Genomic DNA, 10,174 nt, shown 5'->3' with positions numbered 1-10,174 from the left:
GAATCCATCAAGATGATTGACTCATGTGAGTGTCGAACCATCATATCAAGCATCCAAGGCATTTGTATTCCCATAATGAAAGGTGTGTCGGGACCTTCTGGCTGCTGGAAGAAAAGAAATTACCCTCATCTTGTTTTTTCCATTTTAAGATGCTCGTGGCATCGTTCGCATTCTTTCGTAATCGAATGGAGCATACCCTTTCCGTTGCGTTCATGATGTCCTTCCATGTTATGAATGAATCTCTCTTCCTCAACATGCTATAAAAAACAAGATCATCAAGGTGTCTGTCCATTATAGCGTTGACACTGACGTCCATCGCCAACAAGCTCTCTATATATGCTTTGCATTCATCAGACAGATTTGGTGCAAATTGCGAATGCAACTCATTGTTGGTATCATGCACACCATGATAGAATGCGCCATTTTTGTCTACATGCAACTGTTGCTTGTATATCAAGATGGCCACATTTTCCCTACCCTATAACCCCTTGAAAATAAAATGGCACGTACAACCTCATTTTTTTTTATACAAACGATTCCGCTTCAAAAGCGGCGGCTTAATCCTAATGTCTTTTGGTCCATAAGAACATCAATACCTTAAACATAAAAATTGTCATATTTTCAGCAAGAGTCGATATGTCATTAAACATAGACAAAGCATACCAAAGAATGTGACTACTAACCGGCTATACATCTATGTCGTATGGCTGTCATGCACACTACTATTATCATCTTCAATATGCCTCTTTCTGACAAACTTGGTTTCAAAACCTTCAACCAATGATTCCCCATTGATGAATGCATCCAATCTAGCAAGTGGAGTCACCGCACAAAAGTCTTTAGTCAAATCATCGTCAATGCAAATTTCGGTCCACCAAATATCCTGTGAAGAGAAGTGATGGAGACCTTCACCACCATCTGCTGCCATTTTCGGTGAATCGACATCCTAGTGAACTACATATCAGCCAATATCGTTGAATTACACACCAATTGCCAAACAATTGCATTTACATAGAGCATACAAATAGTCGGTTCATACTTAGAGTCATAGACACCGTAAAAAATGTAAAGAGCCAAATTCAGTTTGGTCCATGGCAACTTACAATAGGGATGCACATACAATCAAAACCAAATCCTCCCAAAATAATATTGAAGTTTGATGTCGACATCATTGTGTTCATGACTAATGCAAAACCATTGATACACAAATAATTCATGCGAAGTGTTTGAGTTGATAAATTTGGGGAGAAAGCACCATGGACAATTTAGTCAAAAACACACATTTTTTTCTTGATTTATGCTTCTATGAGCAGAACTCTGAATGAGAAAATTGGAATCGAGAATTTTGGTCAATGGAAATGTCAAATTTAGATGATACTGATGGAAAAAAACCTATGGAGCAAAGTAAAATTAGCACATTACATAGAGAAAGAGGTAAGGTGTTATAACTAGATCTCCTATGACTGTGTACAAAGATAAAGAGTAACTAGGAATGATGGGAAAACAAATTTTTGCTTTGTTACCACTGATTCAAAGTCTAACGATGTTTTTGTGATAGCATATTGTAGCAAGGATTTCATTGTCTTGTAAGTGGAAATTGTTTATATGATATCTTGTGAACAATAACAAGAATTTGATGATAAAGTGAATGAACACACATACTAATGAAAGAAATTGCTAAGCAATATGAGAATTGTAGAGATGTGTTGTATCAATTCATTTATTCTACAATTTTTTTAACAAAAAATAATGGGTAGGATTTATGAACCACCAAGACTGGTGGCTGCATACAAAATTGGTTCCCCAACCTTATTGAAATTGTCATAATATACTCATGTGTTAGCTTGGACAATAAGGATGAGCACCTATTAAACAGATAACCTCCCATAAAACCATCTGAAAGTATGCTTTATGAAAACCTCTCAAGTATTGTTATGCACATTCAGACATGATAGTAAAACACACAAATTAAAGAAAATAAAATATGTTTAAATTGATTGATTTTGAGTGTTATGATTGATTTTGATTTTGAGCATTTAATATTAATTTCAATTCCATCCAAGGACATATCCAAATGCAGATATTAACAATCGCTATAAACAAACGTTATAATAATTATTCAGCTGTTGCTGCTCAAATATCATGAGTATATACATATATATTAAACATGCATAAACATTATAGACAATCAACAACACCATCGATCGCAGCCACGCCTAGTTCTCCTAATCATGATAAGCATATGTAATTTTCTACTAAAATTTGTTTTGTTGACTTTTCTCAAAATTATAGATACTTGTTTGTGATGTCCAAAACAAACTACGGCTTTGATTTTTCGGAAAAACCAATAACACGAGTTTTCTAACCCCTAATTTAGCGGTCGCCTACACGGGCAGGCCGCGGCTAAAAATGGGGTTATAAAACTCGGGTTATTGACTTTTCCAACAATTACAGATCGTTGAGCATGATGAGCATAACAAGTCGTGGCTTTTATTTTGGGGAAAAATAAATAACACGAATTTTATAACCCCTTTTTGGGGCCAGTTTTGCCACGTTAGTACTCAGAAAGCCTTCGTGTTATACACACAATAAGAGTACTCCACAGCTATTCGGTTGCAGCTAAACTTGCTCCAAAACGACACGTCAATAACACAAAAATTTTCAAAAATTACAGATCGTTGATCATGATGAGAAGATTTTGTTGCGGCTTTGATTTTTTTAAAAAATTCGGGAAAGTCAATAACATGAGTTTTATAACCCCTTTTTGGAGCCAACTATTTTGGCTCCAAAAACTCATGAATTGCGTGTAACACAAATGTTATACACATGTTATTGACTGTTGGTTTTCGTATAGCACAAACGTTATACACACGTTATTGACCGTTGGTTTTCCTACAACACAAAGGTAGGTATTACAAAAATATGGATCTCTCCATGAACCATTTGTCATTAGGAGGCAGTAATCTCACAGAGAATGGGCCACAATTGCAAGCAAATTCGACAAAGAAAGCCAAACAGTATCATCTAATTCACCTAATCTTCTATAATAAGCAGTGAGCAAGAAAATGTAAATGCCAAAATGATACCTAGTTTTGGAACTAGTTTAAATGTGTGCGTAAAAACAAAGATTTGTTTTTGATCGACCCACTTGCCCAACAAATGCATAAAAATGCTTGTTTTAACATTTTTCCCTTACGGGTTTTTATTGCAAGTTCATAGTGGAGAGTATTCAAGCAAATAAGAGCCAACCATTGAGTTCTCATTTTCACATACCTTTCATAGATCCATAGGCACCTAACCCTCGCCCATGCTATTGCCGCTGCTCATATAATATGCGTTTTGCCTTCCTCTTGAAACCCTCTGCAACATATCAAAGCTAAGTTCTTTCATTTTTGTTGGACTTTAGAAATAAAAACATCAAAGGAAAAAAATTGTCTCAACAGATCTGGTTTTAACATACCTACCAAGTTCCACAGGCACCAAACCCTTGCCCGCCCTACTACCACCGCTAGTATAATGCACGTTAGCCTTCTTCTTCAAACCCTTTGCAACATATGAAAGCTAATTTCATTCATTTTTAACTAGACTTTGAAAACAGAAACGACAAAAGAAAATCATGTGAATAGATCTTTTAACATACCTAGCAAGTTTCAGAGGCACCAAACCCTCGCCCACGTTGCTATCGTTTGTCCTATAATGCACGTTTTACCTTCCCAGATATCTGCTCAGTTCTTGTTTTTTTGTTTCTTTCCTTTCAAGTTAATATTTCCATATTATTGACCACAACATATGAGTGGATAAACTTAAAATGGATAGTTATTGACCTAACTAAGTTATTGACACTCGGTCTTGCATGTTATCGTACAATAATAGCAGTGGGAGGCAGTTGTCTCCCACTACTTTCCCGCCCACCCAATTAAACCTTATGTAGTCTATGACATGACGTGCTGTCTGGACGTTCTTTCCGACGAGTCCACGTCGTTAGAGCCCTAGCCTACGTGATATCCCACCTTGTCCACCTCGTCACTAGCCGTGTGTGGGACCATCTCCAATTAGACATGGGTATGCATGCCTTCAATACACCACTAACATTTTGGAGTTAGAATAGTTGTGTCTAGTGTCCTAAGGGGTCATATGGGGTTCATATGGCGTTCTAAGGGGTCATATGGGGTCCTAAGGGGTCATATGGTGTCCATATGACCCTACGTTGTACCTACAAGGACTTTAAAAGGAGTCATATGGGGTCACACATATGTTAGAACATGTGTGGCCCCTTAGGACCCCATATGACCCCTTAGGTCACTATATGACCCTATAGGGTCATATGGTGTCCTAAGGGGTACATTGTACCTACTAGGACTTTAAAAGGGGTCATATGGGGTTATAAGGACACATGTGTGACCCCATATGATCCCATACGACACTATATAAACTTATGGGGTCATATGGTGTCCTAAGAGGTATGTTGTACCTACTAGGACTTTAAAAGAGGTCATATGGGGTACTAAGGGGTCACACATCTGTGACCCCTTAGTACCCCACATGACCCCTTAGGACACCCTATGACATAGGGTCATATGGTATCCTTGGGGGTCATGTGGGGTCCTAAGGGGCCACACATGTGTGCATGTGTGACCCCTAACAACACCATATGACCACTTATGACACTATATGATCCTATGGGGTCATATGAGGTCAGTAGGGGTCATTAGGGATCATAAGGGGTCTTAAGGGGTCATTAAAGGTCATAAGGGGTCATTACGATCATAAGGGGTCTTAAGGGGACTCATGGTGTCATATGGGGTCTTATGTTATACATGGTAGGATTCTAAAAGGGGTTAAAAGATGTTTTATGATGTATTAAGGGGCCGTTCATGTCTTAATAGCTCCTAGGATGTACTGGGGGGTATGGTGTACCTACTAGGAATGTAAAAGGGATCATATGGGGTCCTAAGGGGCCACACATGTGCTAGGTGTGGCTCCTTAGTACCCCATATGACCTCTTAGGACACCATAGGTCATATGGGGTCCTAAGGGGTCACACATGTGTGGCCCCTTAGGACCCATATGACCCCTTAGGACACTATCATATGGTGTCCTAAGGGGTATGTTGTACCTACTAGGACTTAAAAAGGGGTCATATGGTGTCCTAAGAGATATGTTGTACCTACTAGTACTTTAAAAGGGGACATATATGAGAACACGTGTGATCCTTTAGGACCCCATATGAACCTTTAGGACACTATATGGGGTCATATGGTGTCCTAAGAGGTATGTATGGTGTCCTAAGAGGTATGTTGTAGGACCCTGTATGACCCCTTAGGACACTATATAACCCTATGGGGTCATATTGTGTCCTAAGGGGTATGTTGTACCTACTAGGACTTTAAAATGGGTTATATGGGGTCCTAAGGGGTCACACACATGTGTGGCCCCTTAGGACTCCATATGACCCCTTAGGACACTATATGTTGTCCTAAGAGTTATGTTGCACCTACTAGGACGTTAAAAGGGGTCATATGAGATCCTAAGGGGCCACACGTGACCCCATATGACCCCTTAGGACGCTATATGATCTTATGGGGTCATATGGTGTTGTTAGGAGTCACATGGGATCCTAAGGGGCCACACATGTGTTCTACCTTAGGACTCCACATGACCCCTAATGACACTAGAACACATGTGTGGCCCCTTAGGACCCCATATGACCCCTAACAACACCATATGACCCCTTATGACATTAGATGATCATATGGGGTCAGTAGGGGTTTTAAGGAGTCATTAAAGGTCATAAGGGGTTGTTATAGACATAAGCGGTCTTAAGGGGTCTTATGGTGTTTTATGGGATCTTATGTTATACATGCTAGGATGCTAAAAGGGGTCAAAAGATGTCTTAGGATGTATTAAGGGGTTGTATGATGTCTTAAAAGGTCTTAGGATGTATTAAGTTCCCCTAAGTGTCTTAAGAGGTCCTAGTATGTGTTAAGGGGTCGTAGGATAACATTTTAACATCTAATTGTATGTGTACAACATTTATAAATAATTACGCATTGAAAGATTTTAACCATTAAATAATTTTAAACCTAATATATTATTTTAAGCATTTAAATTTTTTAAAATTAATATATTATTAAGCATTAAAAGACTAATAAACTATACAAAATTATGAAAAAAAACTAAAACATTAATATATTTACACTAATTTGTTTGCTCCCTTCTTCTCCTTGACCCTAAACTCTAAGCCGGTTAGTGCAAAATGAGGCGGAACTGTTCCAATCGAAATATGTTTTGTTTATTTGATTATTAGTCAAAACATGATTTAATAAATAATATTCATAATGAATTAATTAAATGAAAATTTAATTAATAGTTGAATGATTAATAATTAAACAAATATAAAATTCATTTAATTAGATAAAATAGATTCATGTGCCTACACAACCTATTATACACAAATTCAAATAACTCTTTGGGTCATGGTGTGTTCCAATTTCCATTTTCATTTTTTAATTGATCTATCAATCTCTCGTTCAAATCTCTCTCAATCTACAACACTCTAAGAAAACTCTTTGAAATGTTCTATATAATATAACACTCTTTTGGCATTATTGTCTTTAATTTCATTTTTGAATTGATCTCAATCTACAACACTCTTAAGCAAAATCTTTGAAATATTATGTATAATACAATTCTCTTTTGACATTATCATCTTTAACTTATCTAACATTTGCTAATACTCCATCAAAGGTCTTTACAACACTCTATAACTATATCTTGATCTTCCTTGATTTCTCCAAACAAGTTAAGATGATCTTCTCCAAACAAGTGAGGATGATCTTCTCCAAACAAGTTAAGATGATCTTCTTGATACTTGTGATTTTTATCTTTTATTTAGTTGTATTCTTGTAAAATTATTTTTGCTATTTTTTTGTAACCATTGAGTTCTTCACATTTACTTTTTCAATTTCACATGCATAGATTTTCTCACTACTCATTTTTATTAATTTATTTATTTGATATAATTTGTATTATTATATAAATATAATTTATATTTTTATTAATCATATTAATTATTACTATATTTTAGTATAGGCTTGAGGATGATGAGAAGACTCCTATAACCATATATCTTCATTTGAAATATTTTAATAAGAACCAAAAATATATTACCATTTTTAGTTCCTGCCGACAGGCAGACAGGCAGAAACTAACGCAATCGTTGTATGCATTTTGGTTTTCAACCTCCTCCAATGAGCGCTAAGAATTTTTAGAGCTTCAATGCTTGAGCAAAACTTAAATATTTAAATTGGATTAATAATTAATATTATATTATTTATATTTAATATGATTCGTCAATGCCTTTGAAACATTTGATTAAATGAAATAAAAAATAAGAAAATACATACGGGAAAAAACTTTAGACATATGGTAATAATTAAAGCCGAGCTATAAAGCGAGCTGGAAATGTGGGTTGTTGCAAAACGTCTAATCCAAAATCTGTAAAAAATCTTTATACATTAAATGCCATTGAAGGAATTTGGCAGAGTTCACCTAATTTTGAACTTTCGAACAATCTGGAGTAGTCATTAGCATTCTCCAGTACTCATTAGCATTGTGTGTTTCAGCTCTTCTGCAACTGATCGTTCATTTTCCAGCAAGACAAAGAACAACAACAGACAACAGTGAGAACGTTAGTGACAAAGACAGGTGACAACATTTCCAGCAATTAGCAAGGTGAGAAATGTAAATGATCATGTGAAATCTGTCTCTGATTCAGTACTTTCTAGTTTTGACAGATTCGTTAGGGTTTTTACTTCTCAGAAAATATCTCTGGTTTTATTTTAGGAACAAAAATCTTAATTTTTTTCCTGCGACTAATTTTTCTCTCTTGATCCTAGATGTGGGGAAGCTTAGTACCCATTCGCCATATTTAGCAGTTTTCAAAAACCATCAGTTAAATCCTTTAGTAAAAAGGAAAAAGTCCAGGGCAATAGAACTTCCCCATATTTGCGTGAGAAACAGAAGGAAAATCAAACTTAAAAGAGAAAAAGATTAGGGTTAGGGTATGAGTTTTACCTGTGTATGTAGGCGGTAGTAAAATCCGATGGCCGTAGCTGCAACTATAGCGGCCGCTACCATAGGAACACCAAAACCTGCCATTTTGTCTTTCAATACCTTTGTCAGACTTTTGAAAAGAAACCGAACTTCTGACAGCTGAATGCAATTTGAGCTTAAACTTAGGCTTATCGTCAACAACAGCCTCTGTAAAACTATAGGCAACAACGTCTTTCTCAGGTATTGGAGGTATCAAGGGCCGCAGACCATGATCTTGCCGCCCGTTAGAGTTTCCTGTCGCATTTGTCGTCATTCAGCCGGGATTTTGCCAGTTCCAAGTGCTCTTCAAAGACCCTCGCAAAGCAGATCCGCGGTTAAATAAAATCTATTTAAGCAAAACCCATTTATTGAGCATATACTTATTCAGGGGAACAAAGGCAACTTCTGTAGGTTGTAGACAGTAAACCTATTCTCATCAGTAATACAAGGAGTATATCTTACAGCAAATTACATTTCCAGTTTGTCATATGACTGGGAGTCCCATACAACACATCACAGCTCTCACCTGCAACAATGGATTCCTCTTTGAGGACAGGGAAAAACTCAATAAATAAAACTGCATCATGTCATGACCAATGAGTCCTATCGCCAGACCGGTAGCATGTGTGCTTCACAGTGTCACACCCATTTCTTCTCTAAAGATAGAAAAAAAGAAATTGAGACAAACAAGGAAAATAATTAACTAAACTTTACTTTGAGATGCCTGATGCCCCATATGCACCTTTTCTGTTTCTGTTTCTCTTTCTAACGAAATCCAACTTTTTCAACATAGGCATGGAGATAGAATCATTCACAAACAATGAGGAGGCTTTGATTGCAGCCCACTTTTCATTACTATTTTTCTCAAATTGTGAGGCAAACTTGATTTGTGTAGCTTCATGTGTATCTTCACTGGAGGCTCGAAGCAATCTAATACCGAGCCCTCGCTTTTTGAAAAAAAATATTTCAACGGCAACACGTTTCCTTTGAGACTGCAAAATATTAACGAACAGGAAGAAATCTTCACCTCCAACCAAATAGTCCATCAATTTCAGATGAACTGTTTGTTAAGCCTTACAATGAACCGATGCTCTTGGCAAACAAAAACTCTCGGCTAATGAATCAGCTGACAAAGCACGCAAATGTCAGGAATGTTATTATTTAAAAAATGCACTTACTCTCATTTCAGCTACAGGGATCTTATTAAAAGCATAGCCATTTCCATGATTTAAACCAGAAACGTGCTGAAGGCGTACATAAAAAGGCTCCACAGCTTTTTCCCTTTTCTTAATATTCCCCTTGGTGTTCTAATCGATAGAAAGGGTCTACAAGTTTCCCCAGTTCTGCAAGGAAACATTCCAAATAGTAAGCTATTTCTCAATCAAACAAAGAAATGACTCCTAAAATTTACATCAATCAACATTAAGGTTGCAGTCAAAAGCAATTTCCTTTGGACAGAAAAGAGTGAAACCTTCTGCTGGAACAGTAAAGATTTCTGCATCCTTCATATCAAATTCTTCTTTCTTTCTCTCAGCTCCGCTAATTATAATATACTGACAATTCCGAGGATTTGTTTGGATGACAATGTCCTGTTTGCAACATACTGTCTTTATGCTAAGTCTCCATATCTGTTTCAAATACACAGTACAACTAGCGAATTAGAGCTCTTTCAATTTCTCCTTCCTCTATCTCCTTTATTATAGGAGGAAAAATCCATGCATGAGAGTGTTATCCACAAAACTCTTTGTGAATGCTCAATCTTAACTGTGTGCCTTGCCTTATAACTGGTTAAGATCATAAGGCAAACCATTTACCGAAAACCAAACAGAAATAAATAAATACTCCCTTCCCTGGCGCAGTCAACTAAGTGCTCTGCGTGGTCTGCATTCTGTTCAATGTGCTGTATATTACAACAACCATGTATCCTTCAATACGTGGCTTCCAATCTGAACAATAGTGGTTCATTCACGGTAAGCTAGGCAAGCTGTAAGAGCCCCATGCGAATTGCTAAGAATGTTGCGTCTGCTCCCAGCAGTATTGAAAGTATCTCTCCACAAAAAAATGCAAACAAAACTTAAAT

The sequence above is a fragment of the Cryptomeria japonica genome, chromosome 2 (genome assembly GCF_030272615.1).
Source record: "Cryptomeria japonica chromosome 2, Sugi_1.0, whole genome shotgun sequence".
NCBI classification, from domain to species: domain Eukaryota; kingdom Viridiplantae; phylum Streptophyta; class Pinopsida; order Cupressales; family Cupressaceae; genus Cryptomeria; species Cryptomeria japonica.
This window is presented reverse-complemented; position numbering follows the sequence as displayed.